This window comes from Rutidosis leptorrhynchoides, chromosome 2 (genome assembly GCF_046630445.1).
Source record: "Rutidosis leptorrhynchoides isolate AG116_Rl617_1_P2 chromosome 2, CSIRO_AGI_Rlap_v1, whole genome shotgun sequence".
NCBI lineage: Eukaryota > Viridiplantae > Streptophyta > Magnoliopsida > Asterales > Asteraceae > Rutidosis > Rutidosis leptorrhynchoides.
In genome coordinates this window covers 441,640,510-441,660,151 of record NC_092334.1, presented here as the reverse complement: position 1 = coordinate 441,660,151, position 19,642 = coordinate 441,640,510, and the positions used below count along the sequence as shown (strand labels likewise).

The 19,642-nt window shown below is 32.8% G+C and overlaps 1 non-coding gene across 1 annotated transcript; it reads right to left on the bottom strand.

The window, feature by feature from the left end:
- Positions 1-9,537: 9,537 nt before the first annotated feature.
- LOC139895130 (small nucleolar RNA R71) lies at positions 9,538-9,644 on the bottom strand. Its single transcript, XR_011775595.1, has one exon. It is a non-coding gene; the product is annotated as a small nucleolar RNA R71 (small nucleolar RNA).
- Positions 9,645-19,642: the final 9,998 nt, after the last annotated feature.

The following is a 19,642-nucleotide window of genomic DNA, read 5'->3' as shown; positions in this document are numbered from 1 at the left end:
GTAATATGTAGAATCTAAAGCACAAAGCGTAAATAGAAAACGTAAACATAAAACATAACGTGAAACGTAAACGTATAGCATAAAAGTAAAACGTAAAACGTATGCGTAAAAAAATATAATACATAAATGTTTAACTTAAAAACGTAAAAGTAAAACGTAAGCATAAACAAAAAATATAAAACATACACGTTTAACGCAAAAACATAAAACGTTAACGTAAAACGTGAAAATCAAACGTAAACTAAATAATAAACGTTTAATGTAAAAAGAAAACGTAAACTTAATATGAAAACGTAAAATGTAAAACATAAAACACAAATGTAAAACGAAAAATCATAAAACGCACATAAATTGCAAACTTAAAACGTAAACGTAAAGCAAACGTAAAACCCAAACGTAAAACGCAAACGTAATCCGTAAAATGTAATACGCAAAACGCAAAACGCAAACGTAAAACGTAAGATTTAGAATCCTCCGCTCATACGATTTCAAAATCCTTCCCTAATACAATGGATATAGAAATTCTCCACTAATAAGATTTCAAGACCTTTGGGCATTTGAAATCCTCCAACTAAACGTAGGATTTCGTGGATTTTGAAATGCAAATCCCATAAAATCCATCGAAATCCCACGAACCAAACGTCCCCTTAAAGAATACTACTTTCTCTAAAACATTAAAATTTATACGACTGTATTTAAAATTTTTAAAAGTAGGCCCCCATTTGATTAAGAAGCATTCATTAAATCGGTGGTGAACCCGGGTAACGAATAATCTTAACAAGACGGTGCCTATGACACCAAGCCTTTAACGAGCGCCACATTAGCCGGTAACGAGTGGTAACAAGTGGTAACGAGGTCATAGGCGATGGTCTTACTTTTGTCATAGAAACTCTCTGTGAAAGAGATTTGACTGCCACTAATTCTTTCACAAGGGATATGCACCAATTTGTGAAACGAAATTGCGAGAGAAGTCACGGTGATGGTGGCGAAAGTGTGAACCTCAGTGCTTTTATATCTTGTACTATATTTTTTATTTGTAGTCAGGATCGGTCCTGTCAATTGTGATCCCAATACGAAAAGATTGAAATATTCCATCCAAACTTTAAATAATAAAGTTATTTTAAGTAATATTAAATCAATAAAACTATTAATTTAAATAGCTAAATGAGTACCAATTATGAAACGATAACGTATCATAAGACTTATCAAAAATATAAGACTATTAAATGTTGTTTTATTCTAAATTTTAACGAATAAATAAATTATAGTCTCATAAAATGTTAACCTTTGAAATATAAAGATCAATGTATATTGTCATATAAATTTATAGAAAAAGATACTGAAATATAACAATAAAGTAATAATGGTTAATTTATAAAATAATTATGTGGCCCATAAAGTGATGAACTATAATTCACACATTATGATGGGATAGTATTTATTTTATTACAAATACAAAAACAAACAATAAATCACGCTAATGTACTAATATTAAACCCATAAAGTTTCTCTTTTTTCTATCATTTTCTTCATGTAGTATATTTGTTTCTGTTTTTTCTATCATTTTCTTCATGTAGTATACATGCTATTGCATTAACCCTAGTTAAAAGTTTCAAAATTTCTTCTAAAAATCCCATAGTAGATCTTAAAGTTTGATGCCCCACGTCTTGTGATGTCCACTACGATCGCACATCTCGCCCACCCCTAGATCCAGCCCTGTTTGTAATATATAATATATAATATACTGTATTTTGTTATATATGTCAAATATGGCCGACACTTTTTCATAAAGTGAAGTTTGGTGGATCACAAGTTAATTCACGGATATTATTATTCTACCTAACTGTACAGTAAATTATTGTATTATAAATACCAAAGGATGTGGTTTGCATAAGATGCACACATAGAATATATTTCATATATCACCATTCTTTTACTCTCTCTTATTTTAAGTTTATTAGTAGTCTATAGTCAAGAACAAACCTACTAAAGGTAGTTATAAGCCTACTGAATTATAACACGAACCAAACCACTAAAGGTAGTTATAAGCTTACTGAATTATAACACGAACCAAACCACTAAAGGTAGTTATAAACCTACTTAATTATAAAACGTTATCAGCACGAAGTGCTCCGTATAATCAAGAAAATGTCAAACTTATCAAAGCTTGAGTTTGATGCCCTAGACGTATCGGGAACAAACTACACATCATGGGTCATGGATGTAGAAATAAATCTTGGATCATTGGGTATTCTAGAAACTTTAAAAGAAAACAATACTTGTTCTGATCAAGATAAATTAAAATCAATTGCTTTTATTCTCAAACATATTGATATCACCTTAAAACATATGTATCTCACTATCAAAGATCCACATGTTTTATGGAAAAGTATCAAGAGTAGATTCGATAATCAAAAGGAAATATTACTCTCAGCTGCGAGGGAAGAATGGAGAAATATAAGGTTCCAAGACTTTAAAAAGGTAAGTGAATACAGCTCGGCCATGTTCAAGATCCGTTCAAAGCTTCAATTTTGTGGTCAAGAAATAAGTGATGCTGATATGATGGAGAAAACTTTCTCCACAATGCATTCTGCAAACATTACTATACAAGAAAATTTAAGATCGCAGAATTACAAAACTTTTTCCAAACTTCAAACTTATCTCTTAGTTGCAGAAGTGAATAAAGAATTACTGATGAAGAATCAAGAATCTCGTCTTACGGGTGCGCTAGCATTCCCTGAAGCTAATGCTATTAACAATAATAATAATAAAAAAAGAAATGCACCTGGACGAGGACGTGGACGAAGTCGTGGTCATATTGGCCAAAACCATCATCATGAAAATTACCATAACAATAATAAAAATCATAAATATGTTCGAAATCATCCTTATGGTAATGGTCGTGGTGGTGGTCGTGGTCGTAATGGTTATAGTGGTCGTGGTCGTGGACAAAGAAATAATAATCCACAAAATTATAAATTTCAACCACCATACAATCCCGCAAATCATAATGTTGAAGGAAGCTCTTTAAAGAATATTGAAGATTCTTGTTATCGATGTGGTAAAATTGGCCATTGGTCTAAAAACTGTCGAACAAATCAATATTCTGTTAATCAATATCAAGAATCCCTAAAGGGAAAAGGAAAATAGGTAAACCTTGTGGATGACCTTGATACAAAAATCATTGAGCCAACAAGTGACTACTTTAATGAATAAATTTCCTATTATATGTACATATCAAATAAATGGATGTAGATTTACCATCTATACCATATCTACTTTACTATATGTTTCCTTATTATGTACTTTCGTTTATAACATATTTTGAATGTAATATATTGATGAATTATGTACTCATTATTTGTTTCTCATATTTTGACGTTCATGATGTACACTACTGGAGTGCAAAATCAGTCAAATGGTGGGGATCTTTGTATTGCAGACAGTGGTACCACACATACTATACTCAAATCTAAAAAAATATTTCACTGATTTTAAAGCAACAGAAGGAACGGTACATACTATATCAGGTCCTACGGATTTAATAAAAGGAATGAGAAAGGAAAAATTCATGTTACCAAATGGTACAAATTTTCTGATAAAAAATGCCTTATTTTCTCCCATGTCAAAGAGAAATTTGTTAAGCTTCTCTGACATTTACCAAAATGGATATGATTATCAGTCAGTGACTACAGAAAATGATAAATATTTAAGTATCACTGAGAAGAATCATGTGATTGAAAAACTACCAAGACTTAGTTCTCGTTTACATTATAAATATATAAATGTACCAGAAGTGCACATGGTAGTAAATGAAAAGGCATGTGATCCTGTAATGATCAATCTGTGGTATGAAAGATTAGGCCACCCAGGATCAACAATGATGAAAATAATAATTCAAAATACACATGGACATCCATTGATGGATCAAAAGATCTCTCATGATGCACTTATTCCATGTATATCATGCTCACTTGAAAAATTGATAATAAGACCATAACCTCTTAAGGTTAAAAAAGAATCACCAATGTTTCTTGAAAGAATTTAAGGTGATATATGTGGACCCATTCATCCACCATGTGGACCATTTAGATATTTCATGGTCCTAATAGACGCATCTAGTAGATGGTCTCATGTTTGTCTATTATCAAGTCAAAATATTGCATTTGCAAAATTTCTTGCTCAAATTATTAAATTGAGAGCACATTTCCCTGATTATACTATTAAAAGGGTGAGATTAGATAATGCTGGTAAGTTTACATCTCAAGCATATAATAATTTTTGCATGTCTATTGAGATTGTTGTTGAACATCCTGTTGGCCATGTGCATACACAAAATGGTTTAGCCGAATCACTAATCAAACGATTGTAGTTAATAGCTAGACCATTGATAATGAGAACAAAACTCCCAGTATATGTACGGGGTCATGCAATTTTACATGCTGCATCATTAATTCGCATTAGACCAAGTGCAAGTCATACATATTCTCCTTTGCAACTTGTTTTTGGCCATCAACCAAATATTTCCCACCTTAGAACATTTGGTTGTGCGGTTTATGTTCCTATCGCACCACCACAACGCACTAAAATGAGTCCTCAAAGAAGGATGGGAATATATGTTGGATATGAAACATCTTCAATCATAAGATATATTGAACCCATGACGGGTGATGTTTTTACAGCACGTTTTGCTGATTGTCACTTTAATGAAACATTGTTCCCTAGATTAGGGGAAGAAATAAAAAATAAAGAAAATGATGTTTCATGGTGTGAACCTCAATTAATGTATCTTGATCCTCGTACAATAGAATGCGAGACCGAAGTTCAAAAAATAATGCATATGCAAGAACTTGCAAATAAATTGCCTGATCCATTTACAGATACAAAAAGAGTGACTAAATCATATATACCAGCAGCAAATGCTCCAGCTCGAATTGAAATTCCAAAAGCTGGCAATAATGTCGCTCTTGAGTCTTTGCCACGCCAGAAACATGGGAGACCAATTGGTTCCAAAGATAAAAATCCTCGAAAAAGAAAGTCAATTGATAATGAGGTAAAAGAAAGTGTTTGAGAAGAACCACAAATCAATACTCCTTCTGCAGAGGAGATTGATGATATCAATACAGAATTTTCAATCAATTATGCACATTCAAAAATATTATGGAACCAAAATGAAATGAAAAATCTTGATGAGATATTTTCATATAATGTTGCATATGACATCATGAATGATGATGATGATCCAGAACCAAAATCTGTCATGGAATGTCAAAATAGACATGATTGGGATCACTGGAAAGGAGCAATACGAGCTGAATTTGAATCACTCAATAAAAGAAAAGTTTTCGGATCTATCATTCTCACACCTAAAGATGTGAAACCTGTGGGATATAAATGGGTTTTTGTGCAAAAAAGAAATGAGAAAAATAAAGTTACAAGGTATAAAGCTAGACTTGTAGCTCAAAGTTTTTCCCAAACACCGGGAATTGATTATGAGGAAACTTATTCTCCTGTTATGGATGCAATTACATTTAGATACTTGATAATGCTAAAAACAAACATATATTTCATAGCATTATCCCTCAAGAAAGACAAGCTTTTAGTTACAATTGTTCTATTTACAAGTGATATTCGTCTAAATAATAAAAGGTGAAGACAAAAGACAGATTCGACGAATTGAAGACGCAAACGATCAAAAAGCTCAAAAGTACAAAGTACAATAAAAGTGGTTCAAATTATTGATAAAAACGTATCAAAATTACAAAAGTACAAGCCGCAAAACGCAAAATACAAGATATTAAATTGTACGCAAGGACGTTCGAAAATCCGGAACCGGGACCAGAGTCAACTCTCAACGCTCGACGCAACGGACTAAAAATTACGAGTCAACTATGCACATAAATATAATATAATATTTAAATAATTCTTAAAATTATTTATATATTATATATATATTTATAAATCGTCGGCAAGATGCAAACAAAGACATGTGAGCTCTCCCAGCTGGCCATACGATCGCATGGCCTGGAAGAGTAAAATCCATGCGATCGCATGGCCCCATTTTGAGGGTCAGGTCCTATAAATTCGCAGTTTTGGTTGATCAAAATCACATTTTTTTCTTCCTTCTTACTCACTAGTAATATATATATATATATATATATATATATATATATATATATATATATATATATATATATATATATATATATATATATATATATATATATATTATATAATTTTAATTTTAATTCTAATAATAAGGGTATGTTAGCGAATGTTGTAAGGGTGTTAGTTGAAATTCTGTCCGTGTAACGCTACGCTATTTTTAATCATTGTAAGTTATGTTCAACCTTTTTAAATTAATGTCTCGTAGCTAAGTTATTATTATGCTTATTTAAGCCGAAGTAATCGTGATGTTGGGCTAAATATTAAAATTGGGTAATTAGGCTTTGGACCATAATTGGGGTTTGGATAAAAGAACTACACTTGTGGAAATTAGACTATGGGCTATTAATGGGTTTTATATTAACTTAACGATACCTCGTTAATTTAATATATAGACTTATAATTTGACATATTTATATATAACCACATACGCTTGACTGGGTACGGTGGGCGGAATATCTATAAATACCAATAATTGTTCATTTTACTGGACATGGGATTGGATTAATAGTTAATGGACTAGTTGAAACAGGGGTGGATTACATTCAAGGGTAATTGGTGTAATTGTTAACAAAGTAGTAAAACCTTGGACTATACGCAGTCGATAACCTGGTGTATTCATTAAACAAAGTATTAAGACCTTGTTACAATTCGAATCCCCAGTTAGTTGGAATATTTGACTTCGGGAATAAGAATAATTTGACGAAGACTTCCGCACTTTATGATTATGACTGATGGACTATTATGGACAAATCCGTATGGACATATCGAATAATCCAGGACAAAGAACAATTAACCCATGGGAATAAACTAAAATCAACACGTCAAACATCATGATTACGGAAGTTTAAATAAGCATAATTCCTTTATTTCATATTTAATTTCCTTTATTTCATATTTAATTGCACTTTTAATTATCGCACTTCAATTTATTGTCATTTTAATTATCGTACTTTTTAATTTTATTTACCATTATTTTATTTATCGCACTTTAATTATTGTCATTTACTTTACGCTTTAAATTAAGTTATATTTATTTTTAATATTTTACATTAGGTTTTAACTGCGACTAAAGTTTTAATATCGACAAACCGGTCATTAAACGGTAAAAACCCCCTTTTATAATAATAATACTACTTATATATTTATATATTTACAAATATAGTTTTAAAAAATATAGCGTTAAACTTGGCGAGTTCCCTGTGGACGAACCGGACTTACTAAAAACTACACTACTGTACGATTAGGTACACTGCCTATAAGTGTTGTAGCAAGGTTTAGGTATATCCATTCTATAAATAAATAAATATCTTGTGTAAAATTGTATCGTATTTAATAGTATTTTGTAGCAAAAATATAACTATTTTGTATACACCTCTACGCACATCAAGTATTTTTGGCGCCGCTGCCGGGGACACTAAAATGCCGAAAGCGCAACGCTATAATAAAAAAAGATTTTTTATTTAGTTCTTTTTATAAAAATACGTTTTAAATATTAAAAATACAAAAATTTAAAAAGTAAGAAAAACAAAATCTATGTATTTGTTTTTAAGAGTTGTTAAATATATGTAAAGTTAAAAAGTATTTTTATTTTAGTTTTTAAAATTAAATTTTTATTTAAGTTATATTTATATTTTATAATCTAAAAACAGGAAGAAAAAAAATACATAATAAACTGAATTCGGGCCCTGTACTGTAGCAGCCCAATTTCTGGCCCGAAACTCTACTCCATGCGACCGCATGGATTTATAACGCGAAGACCATGCGATCGCATGGCTTGATTTGACCCGCCTGAAACCTCAGCCGACCAGTTTAGGGTTTAAATTATTAATAATTATTATTATTAAACCCTAATTAGGGTTATATTTAATAATAATTTGTTTTAGTTTTTAATTAATTTGTATTATTTAGTTTAATTAGTTTTATTAAAATTAAAAAAATTAATACTTTTATAAATAAACAATATAAAAATAATATTTTTATAAAAATTGTACTTTTTACAACTTTAAGTTTATTTTTTATATTTTGTATCTTTTTATTTGTTTTAGCGTAATATTTGTATTTTTTCGCTCGTAATTAGTTTTAAGTCATAGTTTTTGCCGTAGTTATTTTTATTTCTAGATTCTTAGGCTTTGCCGAAAAATCCCTTAAGTGCTTTTTCTTTAGACTAAGATTTAGGTGCTTTAGAATTTTGCGACGCCGTTTTATAAATTTTAGTACCTTTTTAAGTTATTGCCGTTTTGGATATAGAATTTCTTTTAATCTTTAATACCTTTAGACGCAACTTTTAATTCTTAGTTTTTAGACTTTTAAGTTTCGACGCGCTACATTCTTTTTATTATTTTTCGACCTTTTATTTTTTGACGTTTTTCGACGCACTCTTTTTCTTTCTTATTTCTCGACGCTCTAGTTTTTAGGACTTAGAATATTTTCTATTTCTTCTCTAAAATTTCTTTAAATTTCAACGAAGAATTATTTTAAGTGGTTAAATTGATAGATATCTAAAGTTTCTGCTTCGTAGTAATAGTTGGATTTGTTACTGGCTGAGTTGTGAGCTTCCGATTTAAAGGGTTCTGGCTCCCTGCTGCATCTATTGGCTATTCGAAACGTGGGCAAAAGCAGAAAAGTCTATTAATTTGATAAATTATATAACTTTTATCTTTTATAACTAATAGGATATTCAGTGAATGCACCGAGCAAAACGTTCACCACCTGTAACTCGATTAAGACATCTAGCAAATATTGTCGCCGTTGATTTTTCTTTAGAATCGTCATCTAGTCAACCAAGTACTCCAATTCAAATTTCCGATAATCCATTTTTTTGAACCCGACCTCACAATTGAGAATCCGGAGGATATTCAGGGACAATTCAGAGATCCTGAACCATTAATCTTTCCTTCGAAACCACCAATCATTCAAACGGAGATTGTCGAGGAACAACCCATTAAATCAGAATCCCTTAGTGATTCAGATTCAATAAATTCAATCATGGAAAATCTGGAACCTCTAAGTATGGAAGACCGAATGCGAGCTAAACGCACTGGCCAAGGTCACGCAATTACTCAACCTGACATTAATGCGCCAGATTATGAAATCAAAGGACAAATCCTACACATGGTAACTAATCAATGCCAATTTAGTGGTGCGCCGAAGGAAGATCCAAATGAACATCTTCGTACATTTAATAGGATCTGCACTCTATTTAAAATAAGAGAAGTGGAGGATGAACAGATATATCTCATGTTATTTTCCTGGACTTTAAAGGGAGAAGCCAAAGATTGGTTAGAATCGTTACCTGAAGGGGCGATTGATACATGGGACGTTTTAGTTGAAAAATTTCTTAAAAAATTCTTTCCGGTATCTAAAGCCGTAAGACTTCAAGGAGAAATTGTTACGTTCACGCAAAAGCCAAATGAAACTCTATATGAGGCATGGAAAAGATTTGGAAAGTTATTGAGAGGATGTCCGCAACATGGTTTAGACACTTGTCAAATAGAACAAATATTCTACCAAGGATGCGACATCACTACAAGAAAAGACATAGATATAGCAGCTGGTGGTTCCATTATGAAGAAAACCGCAACTGATGCTTACAAAATTATTGATAACACTGCTTCCCACTCACATGAGTGGCATCAAGAAAAAGATATCGTTAGATCATCTAAAGCAGCTAGAGCCGATTCTAGCCATGACTTTGATTCCATTTCTGCAAAGATAGATTCTGTCGAGAGACGAATGGAAAAGATGACTAAAGATATTCACTCAATACAAATTAGTTGTGAGCAGTGTGGAGGACCACATTTGACAAAAGATTATCTCAGTATTGAACTAACAATGGAACAAAGAGTGAATGTTTCATACATAAACCAAAGGCCTGGAAATAATTATCAGAATAATTATCAACCGCCAAGACCAATCTACAATCAAAATCAGAACTATAACCGAAATGTTCCATACAACAACCAACAAGGTCCTAGCAATCAACAAGTATCCAACAATACTTACAATCAGTAAAGACCTATTTTTCAAAACAAACCACTACAAACCGATGATAAAAAGCCAAATTTAGAAGATATGATGTCGAAGCAAGTTGAATCTCAAACGCAGTTTTTCACATCTCAGAAACAAACCAATGAACAAAATGCTCAAGCATTTAGAAATCAACAAGCTTCTATTCAATATTTGGAATAAGAAGTAAGTAACCTAGCAAGGTTGATAGGTGAAAGAAAATCAGGAAGTTTACCTAGTGATACAAATGCTAACCCCCGGAATGAAACAGCTAAAGCCATTACCACAAGAAGTGGTATTACACTTAAACCACCTGAAATGCCTGTAATTTGTGATGAAGCTATTCCTACTCCACAAGAACCACAACCTGAGCAAGATAAGGAAACAGAACCGGTAGTTGAAAAGGTTAATGAAGATAACACAGTTAAGGCTAAACCTTATGTTAAACCATACAAACCACCACTTCCTTACCCGAGTAAAATGAGAAAAGAGAGACTTGAAGCCGAGCAATCCAAATTCTTGGATATGTTTAAACAAATAAATGTCAATCTTCCTTTCATTGATGTGATTTCAGGAATGCCTAGATATGATAAATTCTTGAAAGATCTAATCATAAATAGAAAGAAAATGGAAGAACTCTCGGCTGTTACTATGAATGCTAATTGTTTTGCAGTGCTGTTGAATAAGATACCAGAAAAATTATCAGATCCAGGAAGTTTCACAATTCCATGTCTTCTGGGTAGTCTTAGTTCAATAGAAGCATTGGCAGACTTAGATGCTAGTATAAATCTAATGCCGTATTCACTATACGCTAAACTAGACCTTCGAGAATTGAAACCAACACGAATAAGTATACAACTAGCAGATCGATCAGTAAAATATCCTAGAGGGATAATGGAGAACATGCTAGTTAAAGTTGGTACTTTAGTATTTCCAGTAGATTTTGTTATTCTGAACATGGAAGAAGATTCTCGAGTTCCTCTCATATTAGGAAGACCATTCTTAAACACGGCTAAAGCAATAATAGACGTGTTTGGTAAGAAACTGACCCTAAGTATAGAGGATGAGAGTGTTACCTTTTCAGTTAATAGAGAAATGAAACAACCACAATCTGCAGATGATACATGTTATTATATTCAAACTATAGATTCACATGCAGAATTGTTAAAAGAATTTCCAGAATTACAAGGAACAGGAGAATGTTCTTTAGGAGAAGGAGCTGAACCAATTGATAAAACTGAAATGTTAGCTACACTTATGGCTAATGGATATGAACTAACAACAGAAGAAATTCAAATGCTAAAAGAGGAAGACAAATATGGATATAAATCATCGATAAAAGAACCACCGACATTAGAATTAAAGCCACTTCCAAACCATTTGAAATATGCTTATTTACATGGTGAATCTAAATTACCTGTAATAATATCGTCTTCTCTTACTGAAAATGAAAAATCTCAACTCATTACTGTGCTAAAAGCTCATAAACCAGCTATTGTATAGAAGATTCATGGCATTAAATGAATAAGTCCTTCGTATTGCACACATAAAATCCTTATGGAAGAAGGTCATAAAACGTATGTACAACGCCAACGAAGACTAAATCCTATTATGCAAGATGTTGTTAAGAAAGAAATTATTAAACTGCTAGATGCAGGTTTAATTTATCCAATCTCTGATAGTCCATGGGTAAGCCCAGTTCAATGCGTACCTAAGAAGGGTGGCATGACTGTCATCACAAATGAGAAAAATGAGCTTATTCCTACTAGGACTGTAACAGGATGGCGTGTTTGTATTGATTATAGAAAATTAAATGACGCCACCAGAAAAGATCACTTTCCCTTACCTTTCATTGATCAAATGTTGAAAAGATTAGCCAGAAACAGTTACTATTGTTTTCTTGACGAATTTTTTGAATATTTTCAAATTCCAATAGCACCCGAAGATCAAGAGAAAACCACATTCACGTGCCCTTATGGTACTTTTGCTTACAAACGCATGCCATTTAGACTTTGCAACGCCCCTGCGACGTTTCAAAGGTGCATGATGGTGATTTTTCACGACATGATAGAAGAATGCATGGAAGTTTTCATGGATGACTTTTCAGTTTTCGGTGATACTTTTGAATCATGTCTAGTTAATCTTGAACGAATGCTTATTAGATGCGAACAATCAAATCTAGTACTTAATTGGGAGAAATGCCATTTCATGGTTAAAGAAGGCATCGTTCTTGGACATAAAATCTCAAAGGAAGGAATTGAAGTGGATAGAGCTAAAGTAGATATAATTGCTAAACTTCCACATCCCACCAATGTTAGAGGAGTTAGGAGTTTTCTAGGGCATGCCGGTTTTTACCGACGTTTTATAAAAGATTTTTCTAAAATTGCCACTCCTATGAATAAACTCCTAGAAAAGGATGCTCCATTCATCTTTTCAGATGAATGCATCAAATATTTTAATATTCTTAAAGAGAAACTCACTAATACGCCGATCATGATAACTCCAAATTGGAATCTACCATTTGAATTTATGTGCGATGCAAGTGATTTTGCAATGGGAGCCGTTTTAGGACAAAGGATTGAAAAATGATTTCAACCTATTTATTATGCTAGTAAGACATTACAAGGAGCACAAACGAATTATACAACTACTGAAAAAGAACTCCTTGCTATTGTCTTTGCTTTTGACAAATTTCGTTCATATCTCGTTCTAGCTAAAATGGTGGTCTATACCGACCATTCTGCTCTTAGATACCTATTTTCGAAACAAGATGCCAAACCACGATTAATTCGTTGGATCTTACTCTTACAAGAGTTCGATATTGAAATTCTAGATAAAAAGGAAGCAGAAAATCTCGCCGCTGATCATCTTTCTCGTCTTGAAAATCCTGAATTAGAAGTTCTAAATGAATCGGCCAAACAAGAAAACTTTCCTAATGAATATCTATTGAAGATAGATTATAATGAAATTCCATGGTTTGCAGACTATGCAAACTATTTAGTATGTGGATTCCTTGAAAAAGGGCTGTCGTACCAAAAATGAAAGAAATTCTTTAGTGATATAAAACACTATTTCTGGGAAGATCCACATTTATTTAAAAGTTGTCCCGATGGAATAATACGCTGATGTATATTCGGAGATGAAGCAAGTCAAATCTTAAACCATTGTCACACAGGACCAACAGGAGGTCATTATGGGCCTCAACTCACAGCAAGAAAAGTTTACGATGCTGGATTCTATTGGCCTACAATTTTCAAAGACGCACACCTTCTTTGCAAATCCTGTGATGCATGTCAAAGGGCCGGAAAAATAAGTCACCGTGATGAAATGCCACAAAATGTCATTCAAGTATGTGAAGTATTTGACATTTGGGGTATTGACTTTATGGGTCCATTTCCAAAATCTCATAATAATCTTTACATTCTCGTTGCCATTGATTATGTATCTAAATGGGCGGAAGCACAAGCTCTCCCGACTAACGATGCACGAGTTGTAGTCAACTTTTTAAAACGTCTTTTGGCAAGGTTCGAAACACCGAAAGCTTTAATAAGTGATCGGGGTACTCATTTTTGTAACAATCAACTTGAGAAATTTCTTAAAAGATATGGAGTAACTCATAAAATCTCCACTGCTTATCATCCACAGACAAGTGGACAAGTTGAAAATACCAACCGAGCTTTAAAACGTATTCTAGAGAAAACCGTAGGATCAAATCCGAAGGAATGCTCCATGAAATTTAAGGATGCACTCTGGGCTTTTAGAACAGCCTACAAAACTCCAATTGGAACCACACCTTTTAGACTCGTTTACGGAAAAGCATGTCATCTTCCAGTAGAAATTGAGCACAAAGCATTTTGGGCTTTGAAGACATGTAATATTGATTTACATGAAGCCGGACGTCTACGGTTAAGTCAATTAAATGAATTAGAAGAATTAAGACATGAAGCATGAAATGTCCCGTTCATATTGATTATAAACGTTCCATATTAATTGATTTCGTTGCGAGGTTTTGACTTCTATATGAGACGTTTTTCAAAGACTGCATTCATTTTTAAAACAACCATAACCTTTATTTTATCAATAAAGGTTTCAAAAGCATTACGTAGATTATCAAATAATAATAATCTAAAATATACTGTTTACACACGACCATTACATAATGGTTTACAATAGAAATATATTACATCGACATATGTTTCTTAAATGCAGGTTTTACACAATATCATACAAACATGGACTCCAAAATTTGTCCTTATTTTAGAATGCAACAGCGGAAGCTCTTAGTATTCACCTGAGAATAAACATGCTTTAAACGTCAACAAAAATGTTGGTGAGTTATTGGTTTAACATATATATATATATATATATATATATATATATATATATATATATATATATATATATATATATCAAATCGTAACAATAGACCACAAGACTTCATATTTCAATACACATCCCATACATAGAGATAAAAATCATTCATATGGTGAACACCTGGTAACCGACATTAACAAGATGCATATATAAGAATATCCCCATCATTCCGGGACACCCTTCGGATATGATATAAATTTCGAAGTACTAAAGCATCCGGTACTTTGGATGGGGTTTGTTAGGCCCAATAGATCTATCTTTAGGATTCGCGTCAATTAGGGTGTCTGTTCCCTAATTCTTAGATTACCAGACTTAATAAAAAGGGGCATATTCGATTTCGATAATTCAACCATAGAATGTAGTTTCATGTACTTGTGTCTATTTTGTAAATTATTTATAAAACCTGCACGTATTCTCATCCCAAAAATATTAGATTTTAAAAGTGAGACTATAACTCACTTTCACAGATTTTTACTTCGTCGGGAAGTAAGACTTGGCCACTGGTCGATTCACGAACCTATAACAAATATGTACATATATATCAAAGTATATTCAAAATATATTTACAACACTTTTAATACATTTTGATGTTTTAAGTTTATTAAGTCAGCTGTCCTCGTTAGTAACCTACAACTAGTTGTCCAACGTTAGATGTACAGAAAAAAAATTGATATATATTATCTTGAATCCATCCACGACCCAGTGTATACACGTCTCAGGCTAGATCACAACTCAAAGTATATATATTTTTGAAATCAACCTCAACCCTGTATAGCTAACTCCCACATTACTGCATATAGAGTGTCTATGGTTGTTCCAAATAATATATACACATGGGTCGATATGATATGTCAAAACATTTGCATACGTGTCTATGGTATCCCAAGATTACATAATATATTAGAATACATGTATAATACAATATAAGTTAGCTAGGATATGATTAATATAGATTTGTTAGCAATTTTCACGTTGCTACAACAAGAAAAATTATCCAATCTTGTTTTACCCATAACTTCTTCATTTTAAATTCGTTTTGAGTGAATCAAATTGCTATGGTTTCATATTGAACTCTATTTTATGAATCTAATCAGAAAAAGTATAGGTTTATAGTCAGAAATATAAGTTACAAGCCATTTTTGTAAAGGTAGTCATTTCAGTCGAAAGAACGACGTCTAGATGACCATTTTAGAAAACATACTTCCACTTTAAGTTTAATCATGATTTTTGAATATAGTTTCATGTTCATAAGAAAAATCATTTTCCCAGAAGAACAAATTTTAAATCAAAGTTTATCATAGTTTTTAATTAACTAACCCAAAACAGCCCGCGGTGTTACTACGACGGCGTATGTCCGGTTTTACAGTGTTCTTCGTGTTTCCAGGTTTTAAATCATTAAGTTAGCATATCATATAGATATAGAACATGTGTTTAGTTGATTTTAAAAGTCAAGTTAGAAGGATTAACTTTTGTTTGCGAACAAGTTTAGAATTAACTAAACTATGTTCTAGTGATTACAAGTTTAAACCTTCGAATAAGATAGCTTTATATGTATGAATCGAATGATGTTATGAACATCATTACTACCTCAAGTTTTCTGGATAAAGCTACTGGAAATGAGGAAAATGGATCTAGCTTCAAAAGATCCTTGGATGGCTTGAAAGTTCTTGAAGCAGAATCATGACACGGAAACAAGTTCAAGTAAGATTTCCACTCGAAATAAGATTGTTATAGTTATAGAAATTGAATCAAAGTTTGAATATGAGTATTACCTTGTATTAGAAAGATATCTTACTATAAATAATAAAGATTTCTTGAGGTTGGATGATCACTCTACAAGATTGAAAGTAAGCTAGCAAACTTGGAAGTATTCTTGATTTTATGAAACTAGAACTTGTAGAATTTATGAAGAACACTTAGAACTTGAAGATAGAACTTGAGAGAGATCAATTAGATGAAGAAAGAAAGTGTTTGTAGGTGTTTTTGGTCATTGGTGTATGGATTAGATATATAGGATATGTAATTTTGTTTTCATGTAAATAAGTCATGAATGATTACTCATATTTTTGTAATTTTATGAGATATTTCATGCTAGTTGCCAAATGATGGTTCCCACATGTGTTAGGTGAGTCACATGGGCTGCTAAGAGCTGATCATTGGAGTGTATATACCAATCGTACATACATCTAAAAGTTGTGTATTGTACGAGTACGAATACGGGTGCATACGAGTAGAATTGTTGATGAAACTGAACGAGGATGTAATTGTAAGCATTTTTGTTAAGTAGAAGTATTTTGATAAGTGTCTTGAAGTCTTTCAAAAGTGTATGAATACATATTAAAACACTACATGTATATACATTTTAACTGAGTCGTTAAGTCATCGTTAGTCGTTACATGTAAGTGTTGTTTTGAAACCTTTAGGTTAACGATCTTGTTAAATGTTGTTAACCCATTGTTTATTAAATCAAATGAGATGTTAAATTATTACATTATCATGATATCATGATGTATTAATATATCTTAATATGATATATATACATTAAATGTCGTTACAACGATAATCGTTACATATATGTCTCGTTTCAAAATCATTAAGTTAGTAGTCTTGTTTTTACATATATAGTTCATTGCTAATATACTTAATGATATGTTTACTTATCATAATATCATGTTAACTATATATATATATCCATATATATATCATCTTATAGTTTTTACAAGTTTTAACGTTCGTGAATCGCCGGTCAACTTGGGTGGTCAATTGTCTATATGAAACATATTTCAATTAATCAAGTCTTAACAAGTTTGATTGCTTAACATGTTGGAAACACTTAATCATGTAAATAACAATTTCATTTAATATATATATAAACATGGAAAAGTTCGGGTCACTACAGTACCTACCCGTTAAATAAATTTCGTCCCGAAATTTTAAGCAGTTGGAGGTGTTGACGTATCTTCTGGAAATAAATACGGGTATTTCTTCTTCATCTGATCTTCTCATTCCCAGGTGAACTCGGGCCTTCTACAAGCATTCCATCGAACCTTAACAATTGGTATCTTGTTTTGCTTAAGTCTTTTAACCTCACGATCCATTATTTCGACGGGTTCTTCGATGAATTGAAGTTTTTCGTTGATTTGGATTTAATCTAACGGAATAGTGAGATCTTATTTAGCAAAACATTTCTTCAAATTCGAGACGCGGAAAGTGTTATGTACAGTCGCGAGTTGTTGAGGTAACTCAAGTCGGTAAGCTACTGGTCCGACACGATCAATAATCTTGAATGGTCCAATATACCTTGGATTTAATTTCCCTCGTTTACCAAATTGAACAACACCTTTCCAAGGTGCAACCTTAAGCATGACCATCTCTCTAATTTCAAATTCTATATCTTTTCTTTTAATGTCGGCGTAGCTCTTTTGTCGACTTTGGGCGGTTTTCAACCGTTGTTGAATTTGGATGATCTTCTCGGTAGTTTCTTTTATTATCTCCGGACCCGTAATCTATCTATCCCCCACTTCACTCCAATAAATCGGAGACCTGCACTTTCTACCATAAAGTGCTTCAAACGGCTCCATCTCAATGCTTGAATGATAGCTGTTGTTGTAGGAAAATTCTGCTAACGGTAGATGTCGATCCCAACTGTTTCCGAAATTAATAACACATGCTCGTAGCATGTCTTCAAGCATTTGTATCATCCTTTTACTCTGCCCATCAGTTTGTAGACGATAGGCAGTACTCATGTCTAGACGAGTTCCTAATGCTTGCTGTAATGTCTGCCAGAATCTTGAAATAAATCTGCCATCAGAGATAATAGAGATTGGTATTCCATGTCTGGAGATGACTTCCTTCAAATACAGTCGTGCTAACTTCTCCATCTTGTCATCTTCTCTTATTGGCAGGAAGTGTGCTGATTTGGTGAGACGATCAACTATTACCCAAATAGTATCAAAACTACTTGCAGTCCTTGGAAATTTAGTGATGAAATCCATGGTAATGTTTTCCCATTTCCATTCCGGGATTTCAGGTTGTTGTAGTAGACCTGATGGTTTCTGATGTTCAGCTTTAACCTTAGAACACGTCAAACATTCTCCTACATATTTAGCAATATCGGCTTTCATACCTGGCCACCAAAAATGTTTCTTAAGATCCTTGTACATCTTTCCCGTTCCAGGATGTATTGAGTATCTGGTTTTATGAGCTTCTCTAAGTACCATTTCTCTCATATCTTCAAATTTTGGTACCCAAATTCTTTCAGCCCTATACCGGGTTCTGTCTTCCCAAATATTAAGATGCTTCTCCGATCCTTTGGGTATTTCATCCTTTAAATTTCCCTCTTTTAAAACTCTTTGTTACGCCTCCTTTATTTGAGTAGTAAGGTTAGTGTGAATCATTATATTCATAGATTTTACTCGAATGGGTTCTCTGTCCTTTCTGCTCAAGGCGTCAGCTACCACATTTTCCTTCCCCGGGTGGTAACGAATCTCAAAGTCGTAATCATTCAACAATTCAATCCACCTACGCTGCCTCATATTCAGTTGTTTCTGATTAAATATGTGTTGAAGACTTTTGTGGTCGGTATATATAATACTTTTGACCCCATATAAGTAGTGCCTCCAAGTCTTTAATGCAAAAACAACCGCGCCTAATTCCAAATCATGCGTCGTATAATTTTGTTCGTGAATCTTTAATTGTCTAGACGCATAAGCAATCACCTTCGTTCGTTGCATTAATACACAACCGAGACCTTGCTTTGATGCGTCACAATAAATCACAAAATCATCATTCCCTTCAGGCAATGACAATATAGGTGCCGTAGTTAGCTTTTTCTTCAATAATTGAAACGCCTTCTCTTGTTCATCCTTCCATTCAAATTTCTTCCCTTTATGCGTTAATGCAGTCAAGGATTTTGCTATTTTGGAGAAATCTTGGATGAATCTTCTGTAGTAACCAGCCAATCCTAAAAATTGACGTATATGCTTCGGAGTTTTTGGGGTTTCTCACTTTTCAACAGTTTCGATCTTTGCCGGGTCCACTTGGATACCTTCTTTGTTCACTATGTGACCGAGGAATTGAACTTCTTCCAACCAAA